The sequence below is a fragment of the Harpia harpyja genome, chromosome 18, assembly GCF_026419915.1.
Source record: "Harpia harpyja isolate bHarHar1 chromosome 18, bHarHar1 primary haplotype, whole genome shotgun sequence".
In the NCBI taxonomy this organism is placed as follows: Eukaryota; Metazoa; Chordata; class Aves; order Accipitriformes; family Accipitridae; genus Harpia; species Harpia harpyja.
Window position 1 is genome coordinate 14530118 of NC_068957.1, and position 13934 is coordinate 14544051.

Sequence of the window (13934 nt, forward strand, 5' to 3'; positions counted from 1 at the left end):
CTCTTCACGGTGCCTTGGCGCCCTATCTACAGGCACAACAGCAGTGGGGATCTGTGCTTTCCCAGAGACGCAACATCTCATGGCGCTCGGCCGCGGCAGAGCCTCTTGCCGAAAAGGCAAACGTCCGGCTCCTTCTCCCACAAGGAAGGGCCCAGCCCTGAAAGCTCTTGCTGCTCTTCACGGTTCCTTGGCGCCCTATCTACAGGCACAACAGCAGTGGGGATCTGTGCTATCCCACAGACGCAAGATCTCATGGCGCTCGGCCGCGCCAGAGCCTCTTGCCGAAAAGGCAAACGTCCGGCTCCTTCTCCCACAAGGAAGGGCCCAGCCCTGAAAGCTCTTGCTGCTCTTCACGGTGCCTTGGCGCCCTATCTACAGGCACAACAGCAGTGGGGATCTGTGCTTTCCCAGAGACGCAACATCTCATGGCGCTCGGCCGCGGCAGAGCCTCTTGCCGAAAAGGCAAACGTCCGGCTCCTTCTCCCACAAGGAAGGGCCCAGCCCTGAAAGCTCTTGCTGCTCTTCACGGTGCCTTGGCGCCCTATCTACAGGCACAACAGCAGTGGGGATCTGTGCTTTCTCAGACACGCAACATCTCATGGCGCTCGGCCGCGGCAGAGACTCTTGCCGAAAAGGCAAACGTCCGGCTCCTTCTCCCACAAGGAAGGGCCCAGCCCTGAAAGCTCTTGCTGCTCTTCACGGTGCCTTGGCGCCCTATCTACAGGCACAAGAGCAGTGGGGATCTGTGCTTTCCCAGAGACGCAACATCTCATGGCGCTCGGCCGCGGCAGAGCCTCTTGCCGAAAAGGCAAACGTCCGGCTCCTTCTCCCACAAGGAAGGGCCCAGCCCTGAAAGCTCTTGCTGCTCTTCACAGTGCCTTGGCGCCCTATCTACAGGCACAACAGCAGTGGGGATCTGTGCTTTTCCAGAGACGCAACATCTCATGGCGCTCAGCCGCGGCAGAGCCTCTTGCCGAAAAGGCAAACGTCCGGCTCCTTCTCCCACAAGGAAGGGCCCAGCCCTGAAAGCTCTTGCTGCTCTTCACGGTGCCTTGGCGCCCTATCTACAGGCACCACAGCAGTGGGGATCTGTGCTTTCCCAGAGACGCAACATCTCATGGCGCTCGGCCGCGGCAGAGCCTCTTGCCGAAAAGGCAAACGTCCGGCTCCTTCTCCCACAAGGAAGGGCCCAGCCCTGAAAGCTCTTGCTGCTCTTCACGGTTCCTTGGCGCCCTATCTACAGGCACAAGAGCAGTGGGGATCTGTGCTTTCCCAGAGACGCAAGATCTCATGGCGCTCGGCCGCGGCAGAGCCTCTTGCCGCAAAGGCAAACGTCCGGCTCCTTCTCCCACAAGGAAGGGCCCAGCCCTGAAAGCTCTTGCTGCTCTTCACGGTGCCTTGGCGCCCTATCTACAGGCACAACAGCAGTGGGGATCTGTGCTTTCCCAGAGACGCAACATCTCATGGCGCTCGGGCGCGGCAGAGCCTCTTGCCGAAAAGGCAAACGTCCGGCTCCTTCTCCCACAAGGAAGGGCCCAGCCCTGAAAGCTCTTGCTGCTCTTCACGGTGCCTTGGCGCCCTATCTACAGGCACAACAGCAGTGGGGATCTGTGCTTTCCCAGAGACGCAACATCTCATGGCGCTCGGGCGCGGCAGAGCCTCTTGCCGCAAAGGCAAAGGTCCGGCTGCTTCTCCCACAAGGAAGGGCCCAGCCCTGAAAGCTCTTGCTGCTCTTCACGGTGCTTTGGCGCCCTATCTACAGGCACAACAGCAGTGGGGATCTGTGCTTTCCCAGAGACGCAACATCTCATGGCGCTCGGCCGCGGCAGAGCCTCTTGCCGAAAAGGCAAACGTCCGGCTCCTTCTCCCACAAGGAAGGGCCCAGCCCTGAAAGCTCTTGCTGCTCTTCACGGTGCCTTGGCGCCCTATCTACAGGCACAACAGCAGTGGGGATCTGTGATTTCCCAGAGACGCATGACCTCATGGCGCTCGGCCGCGGCAGAGCCTCTTGCCGAAAAGGCAAACGTCCGGCTCCTTCTCCCACAAGGAAGGGCCCAGCCCTGAAAGCTCTTGCTGCTCTTCACGGTGCCTTGGCGCCCTATCTACAGGCACAACAGCAGTGGGGATCTGTGCTTTCCCAGAGACGCAACATCTCATGGCGCTCGGCCGCAGCAGAGCCTCTTGCCAAAAAGGCAAACGTCCGGCTCCTTCTCCCACAAGGAAGGGCCCAGCCCTGAAAGCTCTTGCTGCTCTTCACGGTGCCTTGGCGCCCTATCTACAGGCACAACAGCAGTGGGGATCTGTGCTTTCCCAGAGACGCAACATCTCATGGCGCTCGGCCGCGGCACAGCCTCTTGCCGAAAAGGCAAACGTCCGGCTCCTTCTCCCACAAAGAAGGGCCCAGCCCTGAAAGCTCTTGCTGCTCTTCACGGTGCCTTGGCGCCCTATCTACAGGCACAACAGCAGTGGGGATCTGTGCTTTCCCAGAGACGCAACATCTCATGGCGCTCGGCCGCGGCAGAGCCTCTTGCCGAAAAGGCAAACGTCCGGCTCCTTCTCCCACAAGGAAGGGCCCAGCCCTGAAAGCTCTTGCTGCTCTTCACGGTGCCTTGGCGCCCTATCTACAGGCACAACAGCAGTGGGGATCTGTGCTTTCTCAGACACGCAACATCTCATGGCGCTCGGCCGCGGCAGAGCCTCTTGCCGAAAAGGCAAACGTCCGGCTCCTTCTCCCACAAGGAAGGGCCCAGCCCTGAAAGCTCTTGCTGCTCTTCACGGTGCCTTGGCGCCCTATCTACAGGCACAAGAGCAGTGGGGATCTGTGCTTTCCCAGAGACGCAACATCTCATGGCGCTCGGCCGCGGCAGAGCCTCTTGCCGAAAAGGCAAACGTCCGGCTCCTTCTCCCACAAGGAAGGGCCCAGCCCTGAAAGCTCTTGCTGCTCTTCACGGTGCCTTGGCGCCCTATCTACAGGCACAACAGCAGTGGGGATCTGTGCTTTTCCAGAGACGCAACATCTCATGGCGCTCAGCCGCGGCAGAGCCTCTTGCCGAAAAGGCAAACGTCCGGCTCCTTCTCCCACAAGGAAGGGCCCAGCCCTGAAAGCTCTTGCTGCTCTTCACGGTGCCTTGGCGCCCTATCTACAGGCACTACAGCAGTGGGGATCTGTGCTTTCCCAGAGACGCAACATCTCATGGCGCTCGGCCGCGCCAGAGCCTCTTGCCGAAAAGGCAAACGTCCGGCTCCTTCTCCCACAAGGAAGGGCCCAGCCCTGAAAGCTCTTGCTGCTCTTCACGGTGCCTTGGCGCCCTATCTACAGGCACAAGAGCAGTGGGGATCTGTGCTTTCCCAGAGACGCAACATCTCATGGCGCTCGGCCGCGGCAGAGCCTCTTGCCGCAAAGGCAAACGTCCGGCTCCTTCTCCCACAAGGAAGGGCCCAGCCCTGAAAGCTCTTGCTGCTCTTCACGGTGCCTTGGCGCCCTATCTACAGGCACAACAGCAGTGGGGATCTGTGCTTTCCCAGAGACGCAACATCTCATGGCGCTCGGCCGCGGCAGAGCCTCTTGCCGAAAAGGCAAACGTCCGGCTCCTTCTCCCACAAGGAAGGGCCCAGCCCTGAAAGCTCTTGCTGCTCTTCACGGTGCCTTGGCGCCCTATCTACAGGCACAACAGCAGTGGGGATCTGTGCTTTCCCAGAGACGCAACATCTCATGGCGCTCGGCCGCGGCAGAGCCTCTTGCCGCAAAGGCAAAGGTCCGGCTGCTTCTCCCACAAGGAAGGGCCCAGCCCTGAAAGCTCTTGCTGCTCTTCACGGTGCTTTGGCGCCCTATCTACAGGCACAACAGCAGTGGGGATCTGTGCTTTCCCAGAGACGCAACATCTCATGGCGCTCGGCCGCGGCAGAGCCTCTTGCCGAAAAGGCAAACGTCCGGCTCCTTCTCCCACAAGGAAGGGCCCAGCCCTGAAAGCTCTTGCTGCTCTTCACGGTGCCTTGGCGCCCTATCTACAGGCACAACAGCAGTGGGGATCTGTGATTTCCCAGAGACGCATGACCTCATGGCGCTCGGCCGCGGCAGAGCCTCTTGCCGAAAAGGCAAACGTCCGGCTCCTTCTCCCACAAGGAAGGGCCCAGCCCTGAAAGCTCTTGCTGCTCTTCACGGTGCCTTGGCGCCCTATCTACAGGCACAACAGCAGTGGGGATCTGTGCTTTCCCAGAGACGCAACATCTCATGGCGCTCGGCCGCAGCAGAGCCTCTTGCCAAAAAGGCAAACGTCCGGCTCCTTCTCCCACAAGGAAGGGCCCAGCCCTGAAAGCTCTTGCTGCTCTTCACGGTGCCTTGGCGCCCTATCTACAGGCACAACAGCAGTGGGGATCTGTGCTTTCCCAGAGACGCAACATCTCATGGCGCTCGGCCGCGGCACAGCCTCTTGCCGAAAAGGCAAACGTCCGGCTCCTTCTCCCACAAAGAAGGGCCCAGCCCTGAAAGCTCTTGCTGCTCTTCACGGTGCCTTGGCGCCCTATCTACAGGCACAACAGCAGTGGGGATCTGTGCTTTCCCAGAGACGCAACATCTCATGGCGCTCGGCCGCGGCAGAGCCTCTTGCCGAAAAGGCAAACGTCCGGCTCCTTCTCCCACAAGGAAGGGCCCAGCCCTGAAAGCTCTTGCTGCTCTTCACGGTGCCTTGGCGCCCTATCTACAGGCACAACAGCAGTGGGGATCTGTGCTTTCCCAGAGACGCAACATCTCATGGCGCTCGGGCCGCAGCAGAGCCTCTTGCCGAAAAGGCAAACGTCCGGCTCGTTCTCCCACAAGGAAGGGCCCAGCCCTGAAAGCTCTTGCTGCTCTTCACGGTGCCTTGGCGCCCTATCTACAGGCACCACAGCAGTGGGGATCTGTGCTTTCCCAGAGACGCAACATCTCATGGCGCTCAGCTGCGGCAGAGCCTCTTGCCGAAAAGGCAAACGTCCGGCTCCTTCTCCCACAAGGAAGGGCCCAGCCCTGAAAGCTCTTGCTGCTCTTCACGGTGCCTTGGAGCCCTATCTACAGGCACAACAGCAGTGGGGATCTGTGCTTTCCCAGAGGCGCAACATCTCATGGCGCTTGGCCGCGGCAGAGCCTCTTGCCGAAAAGGCAAACGTCCGGCTCCTTCTCCCACAAGGAAGGGCCCAGCCCTGAAAGCTCTTGCTGCTCTTCACGGTGCCTTGGCGCCCTATCTACAGGCACAACAGCAGTGGGGATCTGTGCTTTCCCAGAGACGCAACATCTCATGGCGCTCGGCCGCGGCAGAGCCTCTTGCCGAAAAGGCAAACGTCCGGCTCCTTCTCCCACAAGGAAGGGCCCAGCCCTGAAAGCTCTTGCTGCTCTTCACGGCGCCTTGGCGCCCTATCTACAGGCACAACAACAGTGGGGATCTGTGCTTTCCCAGAGACGCAACATCTCATGGCGCTCGGCCGCGGCCCAGCCTCTTGCCGAAAAGGCAAACGTCCGGCTCCTTCTCCCACAAGGAAGGGCCCAGCCCTGAAAGCTCTTGCTGCTCTTCACGGTGCCTTGGCGCCCTATCTACAGGCACAACAGCAGTGGGGATCTGTGCTTTCCCAGAGACGCAACATCTCATGGCGCTCGGCCGCGGCAGAGCCTCTTGCCGAAAAGGCAAACGTCCGGCTCCTTCTCCCACAAGGAAGGGCCCAGCCCTGAAAGCTCTTGCTGCTCTTCACGGTGCCTTGGCGCCCTATCTACAGGCACAACAGCAGTGGGGATCTGTGCTTTCCCAGAGACGCAACATCTCATGGCGCTCGGCCGCGGCAGAGCCTCTTGCCGAAAAGGCAAACGTCCGGCTCCTTCTCCCACAAGGAAGGGCCCAGTCCTGAAAGCTCTTGCTGCTCTTCACGGTGCCTTGGCGCCCTATCTACAGGCACAACAGCAGTGGGGATCTGTGCTTTCCCAGAGACGCAACATCTCATGCTACTCGGCTGCGCCAGAGCCTCTTGCCGAAAAGGCAAACGTCCGGCTCCTTCTCCCACAAGGAAGGGCCCAGCCCTGAAAGCTCTTGCTGCTCTTCACGGTGCCTTGGTGCCCTATCTACAGGCACAACAGCAGTGGGGATCTGTGCTTTCCCAGAGACGCAACATCTCATGCTACTCGGCTGCGCCAGAGCCTCTTGCCGAAAAGGCAAACGTCCGGCTCCTTCTCCCACAAGGAAGGGCCCAGCCCTGAAAGCTCTTGCTGCTCTTCACGGTGCCTTGGCGCCCTATCTACAGGCACCACAGCAGTGGGGATCTGTGCTTTCCCAGAGACGCAACATCTCATGGCGCTCGGCCGCGGCAGAGCCTCTTGCCGAAAAGGCAAACGTCCGGCTCCTTCTCCCACAAGGAAGGGCCCAGCCCTGAAAGCTCTTGCTGTGTTTCACCTACCCTTGGTGCCCTATTTACAGGCACAACAGCACTGGGGATCTGTGCTTTCCCAGAGACGCAACATCTCATGGCGCTCGGCCGCGGCAGAGCCTCTTGCCGAAAAGGCAAACGTCCGGCTCCTTCTCCCACAAGGAAGGGCCCAGCCCTGAAAGCTCTTGCTGCTCTTCACGGTGCCTTGGCGCCCTATCTACAGGCACAACAGCAGTGGGGATCTGTGCTTTCCCAGAGACGCAACATCTCATGGCGCTCGGCCGCGGCAGAGCCTCTTGCCGAAAAGGCAAACGTCCGGCTCCTTCTCCCACAAGGAAGGGCCCAGCCCTGAAAGCTCTTGCTGCTCTTCACGGTGCCTTGGCGCCCTATCTACAGGCACAACAGCAGTGGGGATCTGTGCTTTCCCAGAGACGCAACATCTCATGGCGCTCGGCCGCAGCAGAGCCTCTTGCCGAAAAGGCAAACGTCCGGCTCCTTCTCCCACAAGGAAGGGCCCAGCCCTGAAAGCTCTTGCTGCTCTTCACGGTGCCTTGGCGCCCTATCTACAGGCACAACAGCAGTGGGGATCTGTGCTTTCCCAGAGACGCAACATCTCATGGCGCTCGGCCGCGGCAGAGCCTCTTGCCGAAAAGGCAAACGTCCGGCTCCTTCTCCCACAAGGAAGGGCCCAGCCCTGAAAGCTCTTGCTGCTCTTCACGGTGCCTTGGCGCCCTATCTACAGGCACAACAGCAGTGGGGATCTGTGCTTTCCCAGAGACGCAACATCTCATGGCGCTCGGCCGCGGCAGAGCCTCTTGCCGAAAAGGCAAACGTCCGGCTCCTTCTCCCACAAGGAAGGGCCCAGCCCTGAAAGCTCTTGCTGCTCTTCACGGTGCCTTGGCGCCCTATCTACAGGCACAACAGCAGTGGGGATCTGTGCTTTCCCAGAGACGCAACATCTCATGGCGCTCGGCCGCGGCAGAGCCTCTTGCCGAAAAGGCAAACGTCCGGCTCCTTCTCCCACAAGGAAGGGCCCAGCCCTGAAAGCTCTTGCTGCTCTTCACGGTGCCTTGGCGCCCTATCTACAGGCACAACAGCAGTGGGGATCTGTGCTTTCCCAGAGACGCAACATCTCATGGCGCTCGGCCGCGGCAGAGCCTCTTGCCGAAAAGGCAAACGTCCGGCTCCTTCTCCCACAAGGAAGGGCCCAGCCCTGAAAGCTCTTGCTGCTCTTCACGGTGCCTTGGCGCCCTATCTACAGGCACAACAGCAGTGGGGATCTGTGCTTTCCCAGAGGCGCAACATCTCATGGCGCTCGGCCGCGGCAGAGCCTCTTGCCGAAAAGGCAAACGTCCGGCTCCTTCTCCCACAAGGAAGGGCCCAGCCCTGAAAGCTCTTGCTGCTCTTCACCTACCCTTGGCGCCCTATCTACAGGCACAACAGCAGTGGGGATCTGTGCTTTCCCAGAGACGCAACATCTCATGGCGCTCGGGCCGCGGCACAGCCTCTTGCCAAAAGGCAAACGTCCGGCTCCTTCTCCCACAAGGAAGGGCCCAGCCCTGAAAGCTCTTGCTGCTCTTCACGGTGCCTTGGCGCCCTATCTACAGGCACAACAGCAGTGGGGATCTGTGCTTTCCCAGAGACGCAACATCTCATGGCGCTCGGCCCGCGGCAGAGCCTCTTGCCGAAAAGGCAAACGTCCGGCTCCTTCTCCCACAAGGAAGGGCCCAGCCCTGAAAGCTCTTGCTGCTCTTCACGGTGCCTTGGCGCCCTATCTACAGGCACAACAGCAGTGGGGATCTGTGCTTTCCCAGAGACGCAACATCTCATGGCGCTCGGCCCGCGGCAGAGCCTCTTGCCGTAAAGGCAAACGTCCGGCTCCTTCTCCCACAAGGAAGGGCCAGCCCTGAAAGCTCTTGCTGCTCTTCACGGTGCCTTGGCGCCCTATCTACAGGCACAACAGCAGTGGGGATCTGTGCTTTCCCCAGAGACGCAACCATCTCATGGCGCTCGGCCGCCGGCAGAGCCTCTTGCCGAAAAGGCAAACGTCCGGCTCCTTCTCCCACAAGGAAGGGCCCAGCCCTGAAAGCTCTTGCTGCTCTTCACGGTGCCTTGGCGCCCTATCTACAGGCACAACAGCAGTGGGGATCTGTGCTTTCCCAGGAAGGCGCAACATCTCATGGCGCTCGCCGCGGCAGAGCCTCTTGCCGAAAAGGCAAACGTCCGGCTCCTTCTCCCACAAGGAAGGGCCCAGCCCTGAAAGCTCTTGCTGCTCTTCACCTACCCTTGGCGCCATCTACAGGCAACAACAGCAGTGGGGATCTGTGCTTTCCCAGAGACGCAACATCTCATGGCGCTCGGCGCCGCGGCACAGCCTCTTGCCAAAAAGGCAAACGTCCGGCTCCTTCTCCCACAAGGAAGGGCCCAGCCCTGAAAGCTCTTGCTGCTCTTCACGGTGCCTTGGGCGCCCTATCTACAGGCACAACAGCAGTGGGGATCTGTGCTTTCCCAGAGACGCAAACATCTCATGGCGCTCGGCCCGCCAGCAGAGCCTCTTGCCGAAAAAGGCAAACGTCCGGCTCCTTCTCCCACAAGGAGGGCCCAGCCCTGAAAGCTCTTGCTGCTCTTCACGGTGCCTTGGCGCCCTATCTACAGGCACAACAGCAGTGGGGGATCTGTGCTTTCCCAGACACGCAACATCTCTTGGCGCTCGGCCGCGGCAGAGCCTCTTGCCGAAAAGGCAAACGTCCGGCTCCTTCTCCCACAAGGAAGGGCCCAGCCCTGAAAGCTCTTGCTGCTCTTCACGGTGCCTTGGCGCCCTATCTACAGGCACAACAGCAGTGGGGATCTGTGCTTTCCCAGACACGCAACATCTCATGGCGCTCGGCCGCGGCAGAGCCTCTTGCCGAAAAGGCAAACGTCCGGCTCCTTCTCCCACAAGGAAGGGCCCAGTCCTGAAAGCTCTTGCTGCTCTTCACGGTGCCTGGCGCCCTATCTACAGGCACAAACAGCAGTGGGGATCTGTGCTTTCCCAGAGACGCAACATCTCATGCTACTCGGCTGCGCCAGCCGCTCTTGCCCGAAAAGGCAAACGTCCGGCTCCTTCTCCCACAAGGAAGGGCCCAGCCCTGAAAGCTCTTGCTGCTCTTCACGGTGCCTTGGCGCCCTATCTACAGGCACAAGAGCAGTGGGGATCTGTGCTTTCCCAGAGACGCAACATCTCATGCTACTCGGCTGCGCCAGAGCCTCTTTGCCGAAAAGGCAAACGTCCGGCTCCTTCTCCCACAAGGAAGGGCCCAGCCCTGAAAGCTCTTGCTGCTCTTCACGGTGCCTTAGCGCCCTGTCTACAGGCACAACAGCAGTGGGGATCTGTGCTTTCCCAGAGACGCAACATCTCATGGCGCTCGGCCGCGGCAGAGCCTCTTGCCGAAAAGGGCAAACGTCCGGCTCCTTCTCCCACAAGGAAGGGCCCAGCCCTGAAAGCTCTTGCTGTGTTTCACCTACCCTTGGTGCCCTATCTACAGGCACAACAGCACTGGGGATCTGTGCTTTCCCAGAGACGCAACATCTCATGGCGCTCGGCCGCGGCAGAGCCTCTTGCCGAAAAGGCAAACGTCCGGCTCCTTCTCCCACAAGGAAGGGCCCAGCCCTGAAAGCTCTTGCTGCTCTTCACGGTGCCTTGTGCGCCCTATCTACAGGCACAACAGCAGTGGGGATCTGTGCTTTCCCAGCGACGCAACATCTCATGGCGCTCGGCCCGCGGCAGAGCCTCTTGCCGAAAAGGCAAACGTCCGGCTCCTTCTCCCACAAGGAAGGGCCCAGTCCTGAAAGCTCTTGCTGCTCTTCACGGTGCCTTGGCGCCCTATCTACAGGCACAACAGCAGTGGGGATCTGTGCTTTCCCAGAGACGCAACATCTCATGCTACTCGGCTGCGCCAGAGCCTCTTGCCGAAAAGGCAAACGTCCGGCTCCTTCTCCCACAAGGAAGGGCCCAGCCCTGAAAGCTCTTGCTGCTCTTCACGGTGCCTTGGTGCCCTATCTACAGGCACACCAGCAGTGGGGATCTGTGCTTTCCCAGAGACGCAACATCTCATGCTACTCGGCTGCGCCAGAGCCTCTTGCCGAAAAAGGCAAACGTCCGGCACCTTCTCCCACAAGGTAGGGCCCAGCCCTGAAAGCTCTTGCTGCTCTTCACCTACCCTTGGCGCCCTATCTACAGGCACAACAGCAGTGGGGATCTGTGCTTTCCCAAGAGACGCAACATCTCATGGCGCTCGGCCGCGGCAGAGCCTCTTGCCGAAAAGGCAAACGTCCGGCTCCTTCTCCCACAAGGAAGGGCCCAGCCCTGAAAGCTCTTGCTGTGTTTCACCTACCCTTGGTGCCTATTTACAGGCACAACAGCAGTGGGGATCTGTGCTTTCCCAGAGACGCAACATCTCATGGCGCTCGGCCGCGGCAGAGCCTCTTGCCGAAAAGGCAAACGTCCGGCTCCTTCTCCCACAAGGAAGGGCCCAGCCCTGAAAGCTCTGCTGCTCTTCACGGTGCCCTTGGCGCCCTATCTACAGGCACAACAGCAGTGGGGATCTGTGCTTTCCCAGAGACGCAACATCTCATGGCGCTCGCCGCGCAGAGCCTCTTGCCGAAAAGGCAAACGTCCGGCTCCTTCTCCCACAAGGAAGGGCCCAGCCCTGAAAGCTCTTGCTGCTCTTCACGGTGCCTTGGCGCCCTATCTACAGGCACAACAGCAGTGGGGATCTGTGCTTTCCCAGAGACGCAACATCTCATGGCGCTCGGCCGCAGCAGAGCCTCTTGCCGAAAAGGCAAACGTCCGGCTCCTTCTCCCACAAGGAAGGGCCCAGCCCTGAAAGCTCTTGCTGCTCTTCACGGTGCCTTTGGCGCCCTATCTACAGGCACACAGCAGTGGGGATCTGTGCTTTCCCAGAGACGCAACATCTCATGGCGCTCGGCCGCGGCAGAGCCTCTTGCCGAAAAGGCAAACGTCCGGCTCCTTCTCCCCCAAGGAAGGGCCCAGCCCTGAAAGCTCTTGCTGCTCTTCACGGTGCCTTGGCGCCTATCTACAGGCACAACAGCAGTGGGGATCTGTGCTTTCCCCAGAGACGCAACATCTCATGGCGCTCGGCCGCGCAGAGCCTCTTGCCGAAAAGGCAAACGTCCGGCTCCTTCTCCCACAAGGAAGGGCCCAGCCCTGAAAGCACTTGCTGCTCTTCACGGTGCCTTGGCGCCCTATCTACAGGCACAACAGCTGTGGGGATCCTGTGCTTTCCCAGAGACGCAACATCTCATGGCGCTCGGGCCCGCGGCAGAGCCTCTTGCCGAAAAGGCAAACGTCCGGCTCCTTCTCCCACAAGGAAGGGGCCCAGCCCTGAAAGCTCTTGCTGCTCTTCACGGTGCCTTGGCGCCCTATCTACAGGCACAACAGCAAGTGGGGATCTGTGCTTTCCCAGAGACGCAACATCTCATGGCGCTCGGGCCGCGGCAGAGCCTCTTGCCGAAAAGGCAAACGTCCGGCTCCTTCTCCCACAAGGAAGGGCCCAGCCCTGAAAGCTCTTGCTGCTCTTCACGGTGCCTTGGCGCCCTATCTACAGGCACAACAGCAGTGGGGATCTGTGCTTTCCCAGAGACGCAACATCTCATGGCGCTGGGCCGCGGCAGAGCCTCTTGCCGAACAAGGCAAACGTCCGGCTCCTTCTCCCACAAGGAAGGGGCCCAGCCCTGAAAGCTCTTGCTGCTCTTCACGGTGCCTTGGCGCCCTATCTACAGGCACAACAGCAGTGGGGATCTGTGCTTTCCCAGAGACGCAACATCTCATGGCGCTCGGCCGCGGCAGAGCCTCTTGCCGAAAAGGCAAACGTCCGGCTCCTTCTCCCACTAGGAAGGGCCCAGCCCTGAAAGCTCTTGCTGCTCTTCACCTACCATTGGCGCCCTATCTACAGGCACAACAGCAGTGGGGATCTGTGCTTTCCCAGAGACGCAACATCTCATGGCGCTCGGCCCGCGGCACAGCCTCTTGCCGTAAAAGGCAAACGTCCGGCTCCTTCTCCCACAAGGAAGGGCCCAGCCCTGAAAGCTCTTGCTGCTCTTCACGGTGCCTTGGCGCCCTATCTACAGGCACAACAGCAGTGGGGATCTGTGCTTTCCAGAGACCGCAACAATCTCATGGCGCTCAGCCGCGGCAGAGCCTCTTGCCGAAAAGGCAAACGTCCGGCTCCTTCTCCCACAAGGAAGGGCCCAGCCCTGAAAGCTCTGCTGCTCTTCACGGTGCCTTGGCGCCCTATCTACAGGCACAACAGCAGTGGGGATCTGTGCTTTCCCAGAGACGCAACATCTCATGGCGCTCGGCCGCGGCAGAGCCTCTTGCCGAAAAAGCAAACGTCCGGCTCCTTCTCCCACAAGGAAGGGCCCAGCCCTGAAAGCTCTTGCTGCTCTTCACGGTGCTTGGCGCCCTATCTACAGGCACAACAGCAGTGGGGATCTGTGCTTTCTCAGACACGCAACATCTCATGGCGCTCGGCCCGCGGCAGAGCCTCTTGCCGAAAAGGCAAACGTCCGGCTCCTTCTCCCACAAGGAAGGGCCCAGCCCTGGAAGCTCTTGCTGCTCTTCACCTACCCTTGGCGCCCTATCTAAGGCACCACAGCAGTGGGGATCTGTGCTTTCCCAGAGACACAACATCTCATGGCGCTCGGGCCCGCGGCAGAGCCTCTTGCCGAAAAGGCAAACGTCCGGCTCCTTCTCCCACAAGGAAGGGCCCAGCCCTGAAAGCTCTTGCTGCTCTTCACGGTTCCTTGGCGCCCTATCTACAGGCACAACAGCAGTGGGGATCTGTGCTTTCCCAGAGACGCAACATCTCATGGCGCTCGGCCCGCGGCAGAGCCTCTTAGCCAAAAAGGCAAACTTCCGGCTCCTTCTCCCACAAGGAAGGGCCCAGCCCTGAAAGCTCTTGCTGCTCCTTCACGGTGCCTTGGCGCCCTATCTACAGGCACAACAGCAGTGGGGATCTGTGCTTTCCCAGACACGCAACATCTCATGGCGCTCGACCGCCGGCAGAGCCTCTTGCCGACAAGGCAAACGTCCGGCTCCTACTCCCACAAGGAAGGGCCCAGTCCTGAAAGCTCTTGCTGCTCTTCACGGTGCCTTGGCGCCCTATCTACAGGCACAACAGCAGTGGGGATCTGTGCTTTCCCAGAGACGCAACATCTCATGCTACTCGGCTGCGCCAGAGCCTCTTGCCGAAAAGGCAAACGTCCGGCTCCTTCTCCCACAAGGAAGGGCCCAGCCCTGAAAGCTCTTGCTGCTCTTCACGGTGCCTTGGTGCCCTATCTACAGGCACAACAGCAGTGGGGATCTGTGCTTTCCCAGAGACGCAACATCTCATGCTACTTCGGCTGCGCCAGAGCCTCTTGCCGAAAAGGCAAACGTCCGGCTCCTTCTCCACAAGGAAGGGCCCAGCCCTGAAAGCTCTTGCTGCTCTTCACGGTGCCTTAGCGCCCTGTCTACAGGCACAACAGCAGTGGGGATCTGTGCTTTCTCC